The sequence below is a fragment of the Thermobia domestica genome, chromosome 4 (assembly GCF_964235325.1).
Source record: "Thermobia domestica chromosome 4, izTheDome1.hap1.1, whole genome shotgun sequence".
NCBI classification, from domain to species: Eukaryota; Metazoa; Arthropoda; class Insecta; order Zygentoma; family Lepismatidae; genus Thermobia; species Thermobia domestica.
Window position 1 is genome coordinate 273507544 of NC_137457.1, and position 17787 is coordinate 273525330.

General features: G+C 35.7%; 1 protein-coding gene across 3 annotated transcripts in view; it reads left to right on the top strand.

Moving 5' to 3' along the window:
• The window catches only part of LOC145684072 (uncharacterized), a 526936-nt gene that overhangs the window by 426278 nt on the left and 82871 nt on the right, over positions 1-17787 (top strand). Inside the window, exon 1 of one of the 3 annotated variants that reach the window (XM_081755924.1) lies at positions 11765-11789. The exons of the other annotated variants lie outside the window; for them this stretch is intronic. The gene's annotated coding sequence lies outside the window, so the exon portion shown is untranslated. Of the gene's footprint in view, positions 1-11764; positions 11790-17787 lie in introns of those variants that run through there. 3 annotated transcript variants of the gene reach the window in all.

The following is a 17787-nucleotide window of genomic DNA, read 5'->3' on the forward strand; positions in this document are numbered from 1 at the left end:
TATCCATCTTATATCCAAAATATCCACGTACTGAATTAAGAGGAGTGAAAGTGATGATGATGTCAACCATTAGAAGATCAAAATGAGTTTTGCTGCCAATCTTTAATTGGAATTTTGAGGGAGCCATAAACAATTAGCTCTGATTCTTTCCTCTTTACAATCTTTCTTATTTTAATTCATGTTCTCTTTCACAAGTATTAGTGTAAATTGGTTAGACATTTCTGTGCATTGATCTTTTTCACTATATTATATCGTACGAATTCAACCAGTATTTTCTGATCTTGATAAAACTTTACATGGTGGTAGATTGTGATGTTGTACAAGCTTCTTGTTCCCGAGTTGTGTGCTATTATATGTGGGTGTGAACGCAAAATAATGTTAACAATAATTTACAACTCAACGTCAATGAAGGACTACTTTTATTTTTGCAGTTGGGGAAATTTACCCTTATATCAAGAATAAATAAATTGTTGCTTAAATTTCCTTTCATGATTTTGTTCGAAGAGGGCCAAGAAAGAATAGGAAGCGGTCGTCGGGCTTAAAGGAAAGGAAAAATTTTTAAAGAAAAACCCATCCTCTTTAAAGGTTTAATTTGGAAGAACAAACTTAGCAGGCGTCAAAAAAAGCTACCAAACTCGAGCGGACGAGATAGAGAAGTTAAAAAAGAGAAAGTGGCACGACCCGTGGAGGAGGTTCTGCTGCTTCTGGAGAACGTGGAATAGACATTTTACGTGACACTTTGCTTCGCACTTCCAAAAAAAAGAGAAGGGGAACATGCCTAAACCCCTCCTTCCGTCAACAAGCCTCGTCTGGCTGATCTCCTTCCACAATTCTAAAACTCTCCCATCTCTTTTTCTTCTTCTTACTCTTCCAGTTTTTGGTTCTTACAGTTCTCCCACCAACAGACGTTTCTCGGTTTTCCACCATCTCTATTGTCCAACCACTTGGATCCTCCAGTTGCTATGGAAACACAACGAGCCTCTTTTCCTTCGTTTCTTCCTCCGATTTTACAACTAACTCCTGATGATGCTGATGCTGATGACGATTTCTGTGATTCTTTTGTTCTTTGTCCGGAACTGAATCCAAGATTCACTCTGTAAAAGATGTTCCGCATTCTAACGAACTTAGATGAATACGTCTTAGTATAATAAGCGAGAGGTTAGGAAAGGATCGCTTAGTTCCGAAATTACACATCTGTGAAAGTTTTGCCATTAATTTATACTTGTATAATACAAGTCAGGTCAATTCTTCACATGAAAGTTGGTACGTTAAGAATGAATGTGACAAATTTCGGATGCTCCTAGGCAAAGGATAAGCGTAAACTTCATGACTTGGCAGAAATTTAATTTAATTAGGCTGGACAACTAGAAATCATGCAAACTTCCAATTATATTTGTCTACGATGTTCAAATATGATCTTATTGTTTGGAATATATCTACACTTTTGACCATAGAAATGTCACGTAGCACCAAAAAGTTTTGATGATAATCTGATAATCGCCATTCGTCCATAGAATAAGTCACATTAAAGCGGACCCACAGAGTTCTCGAATGGCAGAATTCTTAATTTGGCCAATTTCCATGTTGGGGACTTAGGTTCGATTCTCCATGCGAGTACATTACGAGCCAAGCTCTACTACATGTTACGCAAAACATTACATCTGTAAAAAGATAATTATTTTCCCGATTATCAATCAGTGATTCAAAACGCTTTCCATATTAAGCATACTTCATAAATTCAAGAGAAGAACCTATTATTGTTTCAGACACCCAGGATAGGAGCAACAGCTAGAAGAATACCCGCAGTAAGTTTCCTGTCCTCCTTTAAATGTTACACAAAGGGACTTTGGGATAGTGCTTAGGGTTCTTACTTATTAAGTTGAGAGTCCTAGCTTCACAAAGCACCTTCAAAAACACATATAAGTCCTACGGCTAAAAAAAAAAAAGAAAAAAAAACCGTTGTTCTCTACTTCTGTTCGAGGTGATCTTTCATCATGATCTGCGATTTCATCAAGTTTACGTTTCGGTGTGAAGTAAAAAAGACACTATTTTGCTAAAAAGTAGAATTGCTAATCCACAACAGATCACGCTTCAAAATTTCGATTGTTTCACAAGGTAGAATGTGCTCCTCTATCAGGTAACTTCATTTACATATGGGATTGAATGTTCTATATCCCTTTTCTTTGTTGTAACAGTGCAAGGCATCCCCTAACTGTCATGTAAAAGTAGTTTAGTTTTAGTTTAGTTTAGCGATTTATTTTAGACAATACTCAGCCGCCTGGAAGTAATTTTGAAAAACAGACATATTATAAGCGGTAATCTGATTATAAATTCCAGCTATAGAGATGACCTGTATGATTATACATTCCAAACCTGGATCCTGATCCTAACCTGGATCCGAGATCCGGATATTAGATCTGGATCCTAATCTTAAATTCAGATTAATAATGATAATGAGTATTCTGCGATAGTGAATGAATAGATCCGGATCGCGGATCGACTTTAAGATCAAACTCTTGGGATCTAACAAGATCCGAATACTACTTACGTATCGTTTAACCTTATCACGTTAGATCTATTGTAATTTAGGCTATCGTTACATCTAAGGCTTATCCAATATTCATCTCTCAAAATATCTGCAAATGTGTGTAAAGATCTCAAATATCAGTCACATTTTTTGTTTAGCAAATTTGATTTTTCTGCTTTTGTTTCTGACCTTTTCCATTCCCTGCTAACGTTATTCTGCAAATGGAAAGTACGTGTGCAAGATACTTTAATTTGAAATTATGTTTGTCAAAAACATATTGCGAAACACAGTAAATTTAATTAACTTTTCTGGTATCCAGTGGTTCTGTTCGTCAGTATGGGGAAAGCAGAAATCGATCACTTGTAAGAGTATACCCGGTTTGTATCTAATACTAAACTATAGCTCGACATTTAATATTGTCGTGATCCTGAGAAGTCACTCCAAATGAACAAATGAGAAACAAAAATATTTCTCAATTTGAAGCTAGAATTTCTTTAAGTGTATTCCAAAGCTGTTGTTAACCTATTCCCTTAGAAACTGTAATACTTATGAAATGACAATATGACCTCTCTGAACGTTTCACGTTACATAAAGAAATGTTTGCTTTAGAGTCAGTGTTGATATTAAATATCTTATGAAACGAATACAGTTACAAGAACCAACGAACTGTTTGTAGTATTTCCACAACCGAAACAATCATCTCTCCTTGAGCAACTGAATGCTGCTTTCAACTTCCAGCTGAGTTTTAGTGTTCTGCCGGAAACAGAAGTCACCAGCTCCAAAAGTGGTTGAAGTTGGGGAACGAATTAAAGATCGCTCAGCAGGGGATAGAGCAGTTAAGTTACTGACTTGGAAAAACAGAAGAAAAAAATATTTCGCTAGAGATATTTTCTTATGAGGGTGTATATTTCTCTAGAAATAGTTTGGTTAACTTATTTTTTGTTCTTTGTACTTAAAGTTACTCTTCTGTCAAAAGTAAAGAACCGGCTAAGACACAGTCCTTATAGCATAAATGTGCTATGACGGAACAACAACATTTTGCAGTTAGTTTGATGTGTTGCCAGCACATCTGTCCCTATATCGAAGTTTTCTCTCTCTTCTAACTCAAGTAACTTACCTATTACAACACAATGCTAGTTCAGCGAAGAACATGATGTACAGCCACCGAAAATCGAACCGAAAGCATGGCCACCAAAGTATGAACTATTTCGCTATGACGATGCATGCAGTATGAAATGCAATTAAATTTTTAAGTTTTAAGTTCCACGTTATGCTAGCTAGACTAAAGGAGATGGTGATGATTAGAAATGAATTAAATTGTGAAATGAAGAAAGTGGGAGAAAACGGGAGAATCCCGAGAAAAGCCACGAACGCTGTGTTAGTCCACTACGAAGCTCACTTGGCGCGAGCTGGGATCGAACCAAGGACCCCATGCATCAGAGGAGAACGCTCTACCACTAAGCCACAGCAGCCCCAAATTCATGGAGTAACAAATCATGATATTAAATGACGTGTTTTATTTGACTCAAAACGCTAAAGAGGTCTATCTGAGTCTTCCCTTTAAAAAGAGAATGCCCAGAACATGACGGCCATTCCATTCAGGCAATCCAATACAAAATCTAGATTGACAGGAAGAGGTGCCCATATAATAAATAGTCTTCGCTTTGCTACTGCGTGTGTCTGTCTACCCTGAATAGCGACAAAGTCTTCCGTCTGGCTAGTGGTTATGATTTTAGTCTTTGGTGGAGAAACAAAGGGTTTGGGTATTTATGTGTTTTGCGTTCGAAATTCAATTGTCTCATTAATCTTCAATGCTAAAAAAGAAGCGTTGAACTCCAACCGTATAAAGAAATCTTACTCCGTGTTACTGTTTAACTCTAATGTTCAAGATCCGTGGCTTCAGGGTGATAAGAGATTGTCATGAGTTAATGGAATTAATATGTGATCATGGGTTTCCTAGGATTTTTCTAGTTTTCAAACCTGGATTAGCCTTTACTTACTACATTTATTGTCTGTGTATTTTATCTATATACTATGTATCCTTTGTGTACAATTTCTTTTAAGAAATCATCGTTTGTCAATACAAATGGAATGAGATATACGTTTGATATTTTATGCGAAGTTCTTTCTCCCTGTAGTTAAAATAAACAAAACTTTTTCCACAGTGGTTACTACACTGTGCGTCAGCAGAATTGACGTTTGACGTGAACTGATGAGGTTGCGACTAGAGTTGCCCTTGAGATGAAAAATTTCACGCCACGTTTCGATTCTCGTTCTCGTCTTCGAGAGGAAAACCGAGGAGAGAAATATTTTTTGGATTTGAGACGACACTTAAAAAAATATACAACTCTTGTATTGTTTCCCTGACGAGAAATTTGAGGAGCCTCATAAGCAAAACTTGTTAACGCAAGACTTAGATCTCAAACATTATTTTGTTGTTACGTAATTCGTACTGGTTTCGTACATATAGATAGATTAAGTGCATATATAGATTTTAAGAAGTTATATTTTTAATTCCATTCTGATTTGGTACCAATTCTGATATCCAATTATAGTTGATTGGCAGTATACTGGTTATGTCTTACATATTTAATGTTAATTTAGGTTAATATATCTAAAATGAAATTACAATCAATATACATTTATTTAATCATAAATGATTACTTGACAGAAACAATTAAATACAATTGTGGCAGACATATTTAATATGAATATTGATTAAGTAAGTAAGTGCACTTGATTTGTCTGCTGGCTCAAAAGACATTGATCTGATTATTTGAACAAGCACACTAATTTGAACTACTATTAAACTATTTGAACTACTACTATTAAAACAACTTTATGAGAATACAAAGATCTGATTGTTCTGATCATTGGTAGGCCTGTTAGGAGACCTCCATGAGAATATGTAAAAAATACATTCTCAAAGCAAGACAAATTCAATTATAGAAAAAAAGGTTAACTTACATACAAAGTTCCGAGCTGAGTGAATTTTCATTTCTCGTGGATATTGAAAACTGACTTCAGCAAGTAGTCCTTCCTTTTCTTCTATTTCTTCTGACTGATAATTTTGGGAAGTATTTTTATGTATATTTCTACAATACTTTCACTGGCTTGAAATACACAAACAACTCGGACGTCACACATCCTTATGGACTATTTTGAAGTTGTTTATGTATTTGAAAGTATCTATATTTTTTAAAATAAATCATGTTTGTAGGTGTTTCAGTTCCTGTACACTCATGTACAAAAGTTTTTAATACTTAAAAGATGCAATAAAAATTTTAACATTTTCATAGATATGGTAAACGTTTTTAACGTTAGTTAACACGGTAGTGTAGAAACTATAAATGGATAAAGTGATTGTACGAACACAATACAAAGTAGTTAGCAATGTTTAAAGATACGGAAGTCATTACACAGTATACTTCAAACTGTCTGATAACAATTGTAATGGTGTTTGGCAAGATTATCAATCTTGTTGTCCTAAGGATCATATATTAAATTTATTGAAATATATATCATAAGAGTGTGAGAACGGGGCCGTGATTTATGCAAAAAAATGACTATCTCACGAACCGGTGAAGTTAGGATGAAGTTCGGTATATAAACTCTTCATATGAAACAAATGCCCCAGCGTTTCTGAAAATTTCCGTATTAAGGAGGCATCTATAAAATTGTGCGTATATATATGTGTGTGTGTTACAGCTTAACTCTGGAATACCTGCAGCAATAATTTCAACCAAATTTGGTACAATGAAACTTACAATCTGGAAAAGTTGCTGGGGGATATGGCACTGGTATAATTTCTTTGGTTTAGGGTGAAAACGAACACACATATAAAACTTATCGAAAACGATTGAGATTAATGTCGAATCCATAGTTTTCGGGGTCGCTAAGATGATTATTGATACTTTTGATGACATTTACACCCAAGTTTAGAGAAGGGGCATGTTAGGTATCCTGAAAATCTGAAGCTGTAACGCCCAAGGTTCGCTTTTACTTAATTCATTCATTTTCTCATTTTTTGTCGGGTATTGACAAACTCGTTGCTCCTCGACATCAATTCCTTATTTTCAAAGAGGCAGTACCAAAAACGTTGCTCTTCGTTATTGATTTCAGTCATTTCTTTATTTTCGAAGGAGGAGTATCAGTGGTGTTGCTCTTCGTTATATATTTTTCTCATTCCTTTACTTTCAACAAAGGTTTGGGAATACAAACGGAAAAGGCATTGCTCTTAACCTGTATTCTTCTCGTGGGTGTCAACTGGCCTGGAGATCGGCAGGGGTGAAAACGTCGAAGGAATTGCTGTTTGTTATGTATTTCGTACATTCCTTTACTTTCATCGAAGGTGTGGAGACTGTAATAAAGCCTTGCGGACATTTATTCATTTCCTTGTATAGACTCATACATGATAGTCTAACTAAATAAAAGTAACATCTGACCAACGGGAATATATATCTTTGGCTTCATCGGACACATGGTGATGAAGCCGTTTGATGAAGGCAATGATATAATGCTGAAACTGTAACACATATTATTAGTTATAAATGGATGCTTTAGTAAGATTTTATTGTAATTTTTGTTGAGAGTAATCCCAAAGCTGGAATGAACAACATTCAAATAGAAATTCAGTTTTCACTCTTTACAAAAAATACTTTTATTCTGAATTTAACATGTATAGAAAGTACCAGTACTTACAAATTCATTGTAAGTCTCCTTCAAGGTATTGTCCTTGAGTAGCAATGCACTTATCCTAACGTTGAATTCATGACTGGAAGTATTTCTGGAAACCTTCTTTTGGAAGGGCGTTCAGCTGTTCTGTCGTGGCTCTCTCAGTGTCAAGAATGTTGTAAAACGTCATCTTGTTAGCACAATTTTGACTTTTGGGAAGAGCCAGAAGTAGTGTGCTGCAATATCCGGAGATTACCGTGGATATGGACAAACGGGGATTTTTTTTCGGCCAAAAACACGCGCTGTCAAAAGGGAGGTGTGGGGGACCGAATTTCTCACCTACCCCTTCTCTTTTGCCAATCCACTGTTAAAATGCTTTTCACGGACCCGCACGGGATGATTAGTTCTTCAGAGAGCTCTTGAATAGTTATTCGCCTGTTTGAGCGAAAATTTTTTTTTTTTGACACTCTTTCCAAGTTTTCTTCTGATTTTGAGGTTAATGCACATCCCGAATGTTGCTCATCTTCTATCTTCTCATTTCCGCTTTTAAATCGCTCATACAACTTGTAAACAATTACACCCACACATCAATTTCAACATTTCATGCGTTTCTTTGGCATTTTCTTTTTTTTGTTGCAAATCGAGACATAAATTACTGTTCATGCGTTGTTCGTAATCCACGACAGACACGGTAAACACATTCTCACTCTAGAGGTTCTGGATGCTGACTGACAAGTCAGAACATGTTCCAACTTGACGCTGCCTGTATCAAGGGATCAGGCTATCGGACAAATTACATCCAATGGTGCTAGCGTCAGCAGTTAGTGCTAAAAAAAAATTCTTTCATCGTATTCTTTGATCACAACTTATACAATCTTCAATCCAGATTTTTTTCCTTTGAAAATCAAAACTTACAATACAGTTCTATACCTGAATAATACTTTCAAGGTTGCAGCTGGAAATAGTTTATGTTCTGTTAAAATAGTGTAATCTAGCTGCCAATTGGTCAATTCAATATGTTTGTTGGAGTTTTAAGACTTCTCTGAAGAGTATAATAAACAAAACTGCTTAGAAACCTACTTTAATCTTTACACGTTTCTGTCTTCTCAAAGGATCATTGAGTTGGTAGCACTGTTTTCTATCAAATGTTCCCATCTAAGAAGGAGCCGTTATACCTTACAGAGACCAAAGAGAGGACATTGGGAAGAAACGCAGAATTGTCTGCAGCAAAGATCAAAGCGATAATTGAAGCAGTCCGGTTGAACTTAATCGTCACAGTCGTGGTTGAAATCTTGCTTGATACTTCAAGGAGAACGATGAAAATAGAAGGGGGGAAATGGGTGTCAGAGAAGGATTTCTTCGACGCCTGGGACAACTTTAAAAAGAGATCACGGAGACGCCAGTTACGGGATCATCCCCTCTTGCGATCATCTATCCCACCGTGAGTGATGAGAAGAGATATTTCCTGGTCTTTTCTCCCCTCCTCACATTTACACTATCACATCTCTCTTCTCCCTTTTCAACTTTAGCTAAAGATGGTCCAGCGAACAGCTCTTGGGATAGAAATGAGAGGAAAATTAGGTGCCATACGTGGTGTTAAGAGTCGAAAACTCTTAAAAGAATGGTTCACAAAGGAGAATTGGATGTGAAGATTTAGATTAATACTCGTCGCTTTAAACGTATGTATTGCTGCAGTGTTGCCAAGATCTACCCATTATACCATTTATGAGTTTTAGCCGAAATTTCAAAATGAAAAGAAGTTTGTAGTTTTTTTTTATGGTCCACGATTATGACCTTTAGTATAAAGAAGGTGAATGAATGAATAATGGAAGTGAATGACTATAAAGATAATTGGTAGAATGTGAATGTGGGAGGGAGAATACGGGAAAACACGAAGAAAATCCGCAAGTACGCTGATGTCCATCATAAACTCGCTTTCCTTGGATCGAAACAGGAATTCGTTTCACCAGATTGGAGGTTTCTACTGAGCCACTATGTCTCCAGTTTACCATAATTTAATGACAGTGATACCCGGGATTTTTTCGTCCCCGCATTTAAGGTTTTACTGCTTTTTACAACATTTTTAAAGGTTCTTTGCTGTTTCCTTTTTTAAAATTGTATTGAAACCTCGATTTTACATGTATTATGTTTTAATTTTCCGCTATTTATACCACATCATATTGAGATCTAGTGTAAAAAGCAAAACTACATCACAAAGATAACAGAAGAGCCATGATAACGAAAAAAAAAACATGGTTTCCTATTTTTTAAGATGATAATTGGTGAGACTCATGCTCTGTGCACTACTTGAGCTCCTCCATGGCTAAGCAGTTAGCGTACGCGCCTTTGGCGCGGGAGATCCGGGTTTGATTCCTGGCGGGAGCTCATGTGGTTCGGATCCCACGTTAATCAGTAGGTCCACGTCTCATATAGCCTCGCTGTTGAACGGGACGTTAAACTCAAAATCAACTCAACTCAACTCTGTGCACTACTTACCAAATTGTATTACATTTAGCACACGATAAACTTACCCTTTCACCTGTACTCTCATTTAGAAGTCGTTACGTCCACCATTTTAATGTAGCTAGCCCAATACATCAATTATACAACGCTGTCTTTGTCACTAACTTTGCCAACTGTTTGTATTTTACCAGGCAATTTGTTTTTTGACTTCCTTGTCCGGTATTTGGTATGACCTCAAAACCGAACGTTAAGTATTCGGTAATTTTTCCTTTTTACTAGTTCTATTGTCTGTTCTATTGAGATTATTGTTTAATTCCGTGGAAATTAGATTTAGTTGAATCTGCATTCTAAAATCAACCGCATTTGACAACCGGCTGGTCACGGCCATAGCGCAATCCCATTCCTCAATAAATTCATTATTATACCGTGGCAGTGACGTTATCGTTTGCAAGGTGGCAGTGATGCCAATATGGCTTATTTTTAGGCTAAATGTATCATATTTCGACTTAGAGAGGCATTTAGTTATACAAATATACGAAATGCTTATAGCTTTAAATATTTCTTTTTTTACAAAAATTCCATTTTTGGCCTTCTTTAATTAGCCATTAAATGAATTCTAAAAATACTTTTTCTTTGAAAATAACGTGTAAACTTGAAAAATAAGCCTATCTGTCATTACAGTATATACAATCTATTATATTAATTGATTTATCAAGACAGGGAGTTTTGTTACGCAACAAACGCTTCATTTTTCATTCTTAATAAATTCAAACTCGGAACCGTTCAATTTTATGTGAAGTACTAACCACTTTCAGATTGTTCACATTTTGGACAAGCGATGATGTCACAATGTTAAGAGTCTTTATCCCGGCGAAATTAAAATACCGCTAATTTTACAGTAATTATGTGATATCTTGAAATAGATAAAAGATAATTGAAATATGGAACAAGAGCGCCCTAGACAATATTATTTTGCGTGAGGTATCGTTATCACAAGTCACCTAGTGGCTCTCCGTTTTCAGCTGTTTAGAAACGCGAAAATAAATGCCGATTTTCAAAATGGCTCGAAATCGAAAGCAGATAATTGAGTCGTGATAACGGTTTCTCATGTAAAATAATATTGTCTAGGGCGCTCTTGTTCCACATTTCGATTATCTTTTATTTATTTGAAGATATCACATAATTACTGTAAAATTAACGGTATTTTAATTTCGCCGGGATGAAGACTCTTAAGAGTATACGTACTCCAGGAGGGTGTCCGGTATTTCAATTTTTCAAAAGTTGGCAACCCTATTTATCACATACATGCAAATATACATATTAATTTATCTCACGAATCTTTTCATGTATTCAGTTCTGGAAGTGGGTACTTATAACCACTGAATGCAAATATTTGTACAAACTATACGTATATGTCTCTTTCTGATGTTATAAAGGATGTCCATAAAATAGTGTGGACCATAAACTCATGCTTGTATGTAAGTACTGTATGACCTCACATGTCTTAAGAGAGATCTTCGATACACTAAGATGAAGAAATATACGCAGGCATGTGTGTACGCCCGAATAGATCTGTATTAACATGTTATTTATAAAGCATTTTAAAATGATGTTACTTTCAGAGCACATAATTACTTTCTGATGATTCTGTATTTCTTATGCCTGTAGTGTCGGTTATTAAAGTTTATATTTTTACTATCTTACTTATTAATTTGTTACATTTTGCAGTTTAAATCAACCTTTGGCTGAAATGTTGTTGCATGCAATAATAAATGAAAATTATGTTCTCTGCAGGAACACGCACATTAAAATTTCTTTTGTTAGCCATTTGACTGTAGGGAAGCACATTCAGAGTACATTTCAACTAGTTACGTGTAGTCTCAGTTCATTTTTCTTTTTCAGTATCTTTTAATTTATATATTATCTCCTGCTAATTGTTACAGTGAAATAGTATTTTTTTTAAAAGTAATTAAAACATCCACCAACATAACATGTCATTATACTACAATTATATTTTTCTTTCTCTTTCAGGTGAGTTTTGAGATTATTTTCATTACAAAGAAACAGTTCTGCACTGATTAAATCAAAGGACAGAAAAGATCCCTTGAAGATGGCTTATAGTATTGTAAGTATACAGCAATATCTACTTACACAAATACAAGAATATATAGATTAATAAAGATCCATGCATTCAAAGAAAACGAACGCTAAGCTTAATAAATTACCCAACTGTTATATTCCAATATATATTCAGTGTCCAGAGGCTACGGCATGATGAGGGATAGAGGAAGTGAGTTCTTAAATGTCCTCAGGAGATAGGAAAACCATACGTCTGCAACAGGTTGTCAGATCTTATCAACTTTAACTGGGATATTTTCTGCATTGCAAGGTTTTATGCAATCATAGGCCAGACGTGTATAATCGACTAGAGATCTGGTGAGTGATCTGACTGAAGTCCTGTTTTCACTTATTCAGTTTGGCCCCACGACTTTCTATAGCTGCTACTAAATCGTATCAACTAGGCCGATTCCGGTAGTTCGATTATTATTTTTTTTTTCAAATATTTCAACCGAAATGAAGTGGTGCTTGTCTACCTAATCTCTTCTGGTCAAGTATAAGTCGACCGCCAATTTCAAAGATATGCAAGAAATTAAAACGAATTCTCTAAGGTTTACGTCCCACGGTTATGCCGGCTAGGCTAAAGGAGACGGTAATGATGAGAAATGAAGAAATTATGGAATAACAAAAGTGTGAGGAAACGAGAGAACCCGAGAAAACCCACGCACACGGTGTTTGCACAGCACAAAGTTTATTTGACGCGCGCTCGGATTGAACCAAGGACCCCATGCATCAGAGATGAACGCTCTATCACTGAGCCACCGCGGCTCCAAAGATAACCAAGAGAAGAACTATCGGAGCAATATGACGTGATATTTATAATTACTCATTTTAGGATTTTCACGGTTTTGTATGTTGTCCTAAAGTTTCTACGTATTTTGGACCATAGTTTGGCATTTATCATTTCCAACTTATTTTATATATTGTGTGACTACTCTTGTTTGCATTGTTTCGGTAAAGAATGCTGTTCGTAATCCGAAGATACAAAGCTTTCTCATAAAATTCTAGGATTTAGGAATTAGATTTCTGGGCTTTTGGCATCTATGGCCAAGTTGGCCCGTCACGTAGGAGGAATGACGTCCCTCGGCGATCACACTATCCAAGAAAAGGGAAGGAAGGAAGCGACCTGGAATCTATAAGTTAGGTACCATCCCGGCATTTGCCTTGTGTGAATGAGGAAAATTTAGGGAAACCTTACTTACGATGACTAGCATGAAAAAGCTTCTACATTTTTTCGACCGAGTTTCCCCACCGGGAATCGAACCCAGAACAGCTCGCACCAAAGACGAGAGTACTAACGACTACGTTACGCGGAGCACCATAAAATTCTAGAAGTAACATCTTATTATTTTAAAATGCGAGATTACTTAAAAAAAAAAAAAAAATGTGATCATAGCTCATGCTCACTAAACGTTTCAGGTAGTGTAGGTGTTTTTATCAGTCAGTCTAGCCGATAAGATTGAATCGATCTCAGACAATATTTCGAATATCGTCTTTAAATAACTTTTTTAAAATCTGCGTTAAATGTAAGCATTATAAGTGTAAGTATAGTTTTTAATATATTTCATTCTGCTCTGGTCAGAACTGTGTTTTATAAGTGCGTGTATGCTTCATTTTATATGATTCTTGGTAATCACTACTTATACATGCTTATTTAAAAATGTTCCATTTACTGGTAATACACAGGGTATTTCTCGAGAAGCCCGAAACTGAAACACTTGCACTATTATTGCTTCAAAGATTTAATAACATACTAGCATGTTATAAGTGGTGCTGAAAGTTGTCCCCATTTCTCTCAATGTAATTTCTCACCACATAGCAACGTGCTTATTGATATTATCTAAAGTTCTTCAACAGTGATGCTGCGATAGTGTTTTTGGTGTTTTCTGTAGACTCGTCCAGAGTATAGAGACTATTGGTGTACACTTATCTCAATTTTCTTAGAAATAAAAATCCCACCTGAATAAGTTAGTAGACAGTATGTCCATAAACTCTTGCTGACAGTTCATTCTTCCGAAAACGTTTCATGAAGTCATGCAAGTGACTCGTGTGAGATATGGATGGAGTGTTGCTCAATCTTGATCCTGTGCTGTCCCGATTGGAAGTGACTATGTTTGTGACTTAATAAGTTTTGAACCATCCGATTGATTTCTATCAAATTTTAAACATAGATGACGTTCAGCCCTGTGATAATTTCTATCATATCACTTTGACGGTGCAACATACAGGAGGGGAAAAGAAAGATATATATAAAAATGATCGAAAATTATCTATGTTAGTGAAGAATCCATAGCTTCCGGGTTCGCTAAGATGAACAGTGATACTTCCGGTGCCGTTTAAATCCAAATTCAGCCCAGTAACCTAGGGAAGGAAGAGAGATATATGAAAATGATAGAAAATGGCCGACATCAGAGAGCGCTTACTAAAGGAACATATTACTAATTTTTCTTATTTTAACCTAGTGAAACGGGTAATTGACGTTTGTGAACTAACAAAAGACCATCAAATAAACCGTCACTGCAGGCATAATGTTTGTTCAGATTGCATTCAATTATTGCACTATGTATACCTCAATACAAATAGCTTGCAAAATCAAATGATTCGGAACCGTACAGAAGAATGGGATAGATTACATGTAATAATGGCAACGTATAAAATCTTAATAGGGTTAACTTGATAAAATGGACTTCATCTCCAAGAACGCCTGAGATTAAGTTTCTTCTCGTAACTGATGACTCCATTGGGAGGTTTTAATGACAATTGGCGGATGTGTGATGACATTTTGGATATTAGTCATGTACCAACACGTTATTATTACATTGTCTTTTCCACTTTTACTTCATTGCTTACCAAATGTTTAGCAGGAAATTTTGGTTCTTATGGTGTCATTTCGTATTTCCTGAATTTCACAAGTTTATTTTCCTCATCCCCAAAATTCTTCTTAAGGTTTTAGAAAAAGGACTTATTCGTCTCACCTTCGTGTCCGTTTTTTGCCTCTACCTTCTTCTTTCCGTTTTTTTCGTTTCCTCATCATTTTGCCATTTGTCATTCTTTGTCTTCCCTTTCGTTTTTAATTCCCCGAGGATTTTATCGATTTATACTTTGATGAACTTTCTCATAAGTCTTTCCTTTTTTTTCTTTTTTCTTTCCTCTACACGCTCAATGTTTCTTCCTATATCTCCCTATCCTTCATACTTCTTTTTTTTATTTCTTCACTTCACTTACCATTCTTCATTTCGTCTTCTCGCCCCCTTTTTCCCTTCATTTCTGGGGTTACTTTTCATTCTTCATTTCTGCATCTTCTTTTTCTTTTTCTTGTAGCATCAATGCTATAGATTTTTTTATTTCTTCTCATTGCTTTTTCTCCCTTTTTTATTTTAAAGTTCTTAGTTGGTTTTGTTCATCTGTAATATTCCTTTGTCTTATTTCATCTGTATTTTCTATCTTTTAATTTTTTCTGACCTTTTTACAGTCATTGTTCATTTCTTTCTTTTTATTGAAAGAAGAAAATGAGAAAAAAAGTATGAGAAACATTGAGAAAAAAAGAGAAAGAAAATATGAAAAATTCTACTTACTACTTTCGGAATTAATCAGTTACATATCCTTACCTCCCCTCGTCCTTTGACCTCTATTTTAATTTCTTTCTTATTTCCAAGTTTGCTTTCTATCCAATTGTCTTTCTTTCCTTTTTTCCTTGCTTTCTTTTTCTTAGAACACTGCCAGTTTTGGAAAGGAGAATTAATATTAAAATGGTATTACTCTGCATCGTATAACCGTGTTTGCTGTAATTGCATGCTGTTATTCCTTATTCATTGGAAAGTTTAAAATATAATTCCATGGTACTATAGTTTACAAAGGACTGTAGCTAACCAGTACAGTCCAATACAATTTTAACTTGACGGTCTGTTCTGTGTTATAAACAAAGCCATATGTACCTAAAATGTGATGATTTGGAGCTTAGTTTACTTTTGAGACGCATGTAATCTTAGACAGATTAATACACCACAGCAACTATGATCTTTTATACGCGGGTCCGCTCAATATATTCGCTAAGCTCTATTTTTTTTAAAGATACATTTATAAACTTACATAAATGTGTAGGTGGGTCATTCCTCGCCTCTCCACCTCCTCCCATCGAGATTCATTCATTTGTCTTACCATTGCAGTAATTTGTCCAAATCCTTTGCCAAAAAAAAAAAAAATAAATAAATAAATAAAATAAATAAATAAATAAATCAGATCTCTGACTATTTATCACTCTCGTCACATTTCACATCACTTTTTCATCTGTTTCGAAATGTTCACCTTGCAATGCAGAGTTTAACACCGGAAAAAGATGGAAGTAACTCGGCGCTAAATTGAGGCTGTATTGAGAGTGGAGCAACCGTTCCCATGCTAATTCTTCAATTTTGAGTCTTGTTTTTGTGCTAAGTGTGGATGTGCGTTGTTATCAACAAGAGACCAGGTCGCTTAAGTTGAATTGCGTTTTCCTGAAGAAGAGTTCAGGTTTAACATAAACGACCTGGTCTCCTGTCAACTGGTGATGAAGAAGTGAAGCGAAATGTGAGGAGAATGCTAAATAGCCAGAGATCTGATTTATTTATTTATTTATTTTTCTGGCAAAGAATTTGGACGAATTAGTGCAATGGTAAGACAAATGAATGAATCTCGATGGGAATTATGTGAAGAGGCGAGGAATAACCCTCCTACACATTTATGTATAGTTTATAAATGTATCTTAAAAACAATATTTTACAGCTTAGGGAAACTTATATATATTGAACGAGCCACGTATAAAGCCGAATGTCTGTATAACAGTATGTGCTAGCTGTATCAATCCTCACCGTATTCTTTTTAAGATACCTTATTGAATAACCAGTTGAAATATTGCCTTTTCGCGCGAGGAGAAATAGCTTAATGGAAAGTACGAGGAATGATCGAAAAAAAAAGGTTACAAAGCATCAAAGTTTTAAGTTATTCACTGTAACTTAACGAAAATGTATTTGTAGATTAATAACACGTTCAGTTCTGGTGCAGTTCTAAAGACTTCGGATTCTGACCACGTACATCCGAGAAGCGGACATTATTGGTTACGCGGACATTACATATTATCCGAACACAAAAAAGACATAGAGCTGCCGGTTCCTAACACTTCTGACTTTCCTCCGAAGCATTGGATGTCCATTGTTGTCACGGCTCTCATCTGCCTACTTTGAACCCTCCTTGAAATCAGGCTATATATGAAAACTCTATTGAGAACATATTTGAGAATTATATCCTGCAGGAAATACCCTGTATACCTATTGAAAATTGGCGAAATATGAACTTTTGGATTATGTATGCGTCGATAAGAACCATCATCCACAGTTTCTGGAATTCGAAATAGGGCCTGTTAAAATTTGGCTTTTTCGCGATTTTGGACGGCCCTAGCTTTAAAACTATGTACTTTTCGCCATAGGTCCATATGAATTTTTTCTCTTATTTTGATGTCAGGAATCACCTCCTTCAGTTTGTCGCTATAGTTCATTACTACCCTGTGTATAATCAATGTAAGATGTACGGAAGTAAACATATTTGCGTACGCTAAACATGGAATTCACCACAATTCATTTGTTACATAGATGCCATACGTATAATTGAAGCATCCCACTGGCATATTTTGGAATGTGCTGACTTACCAGCGTAATCAAGTGTTGTGCGGAACATGATTGACATATATTGAAAGGTTTGTGTCTCCATGGACCAAGTGATGACACAAATATGCTGGCAAACTGGTCTCTGAGCGGACACGAAACATATTATAGTTCTCTTTGTTTTTTCTCGAATTTAGTGAAATGTGCCATACAGCGTTATTCGGTGGGTTGCTTTAATTTCTTGCCGAGCCCCAACTACTACTTTCTGCCCTGAGAGTAGTTGGAATAAAGCTCACAACGATACCACAACTTTCAGTCTCTTCCAAAACCATTTTAAATAATGTATGAATCTTAAGAAGTAGATCAGCCAGC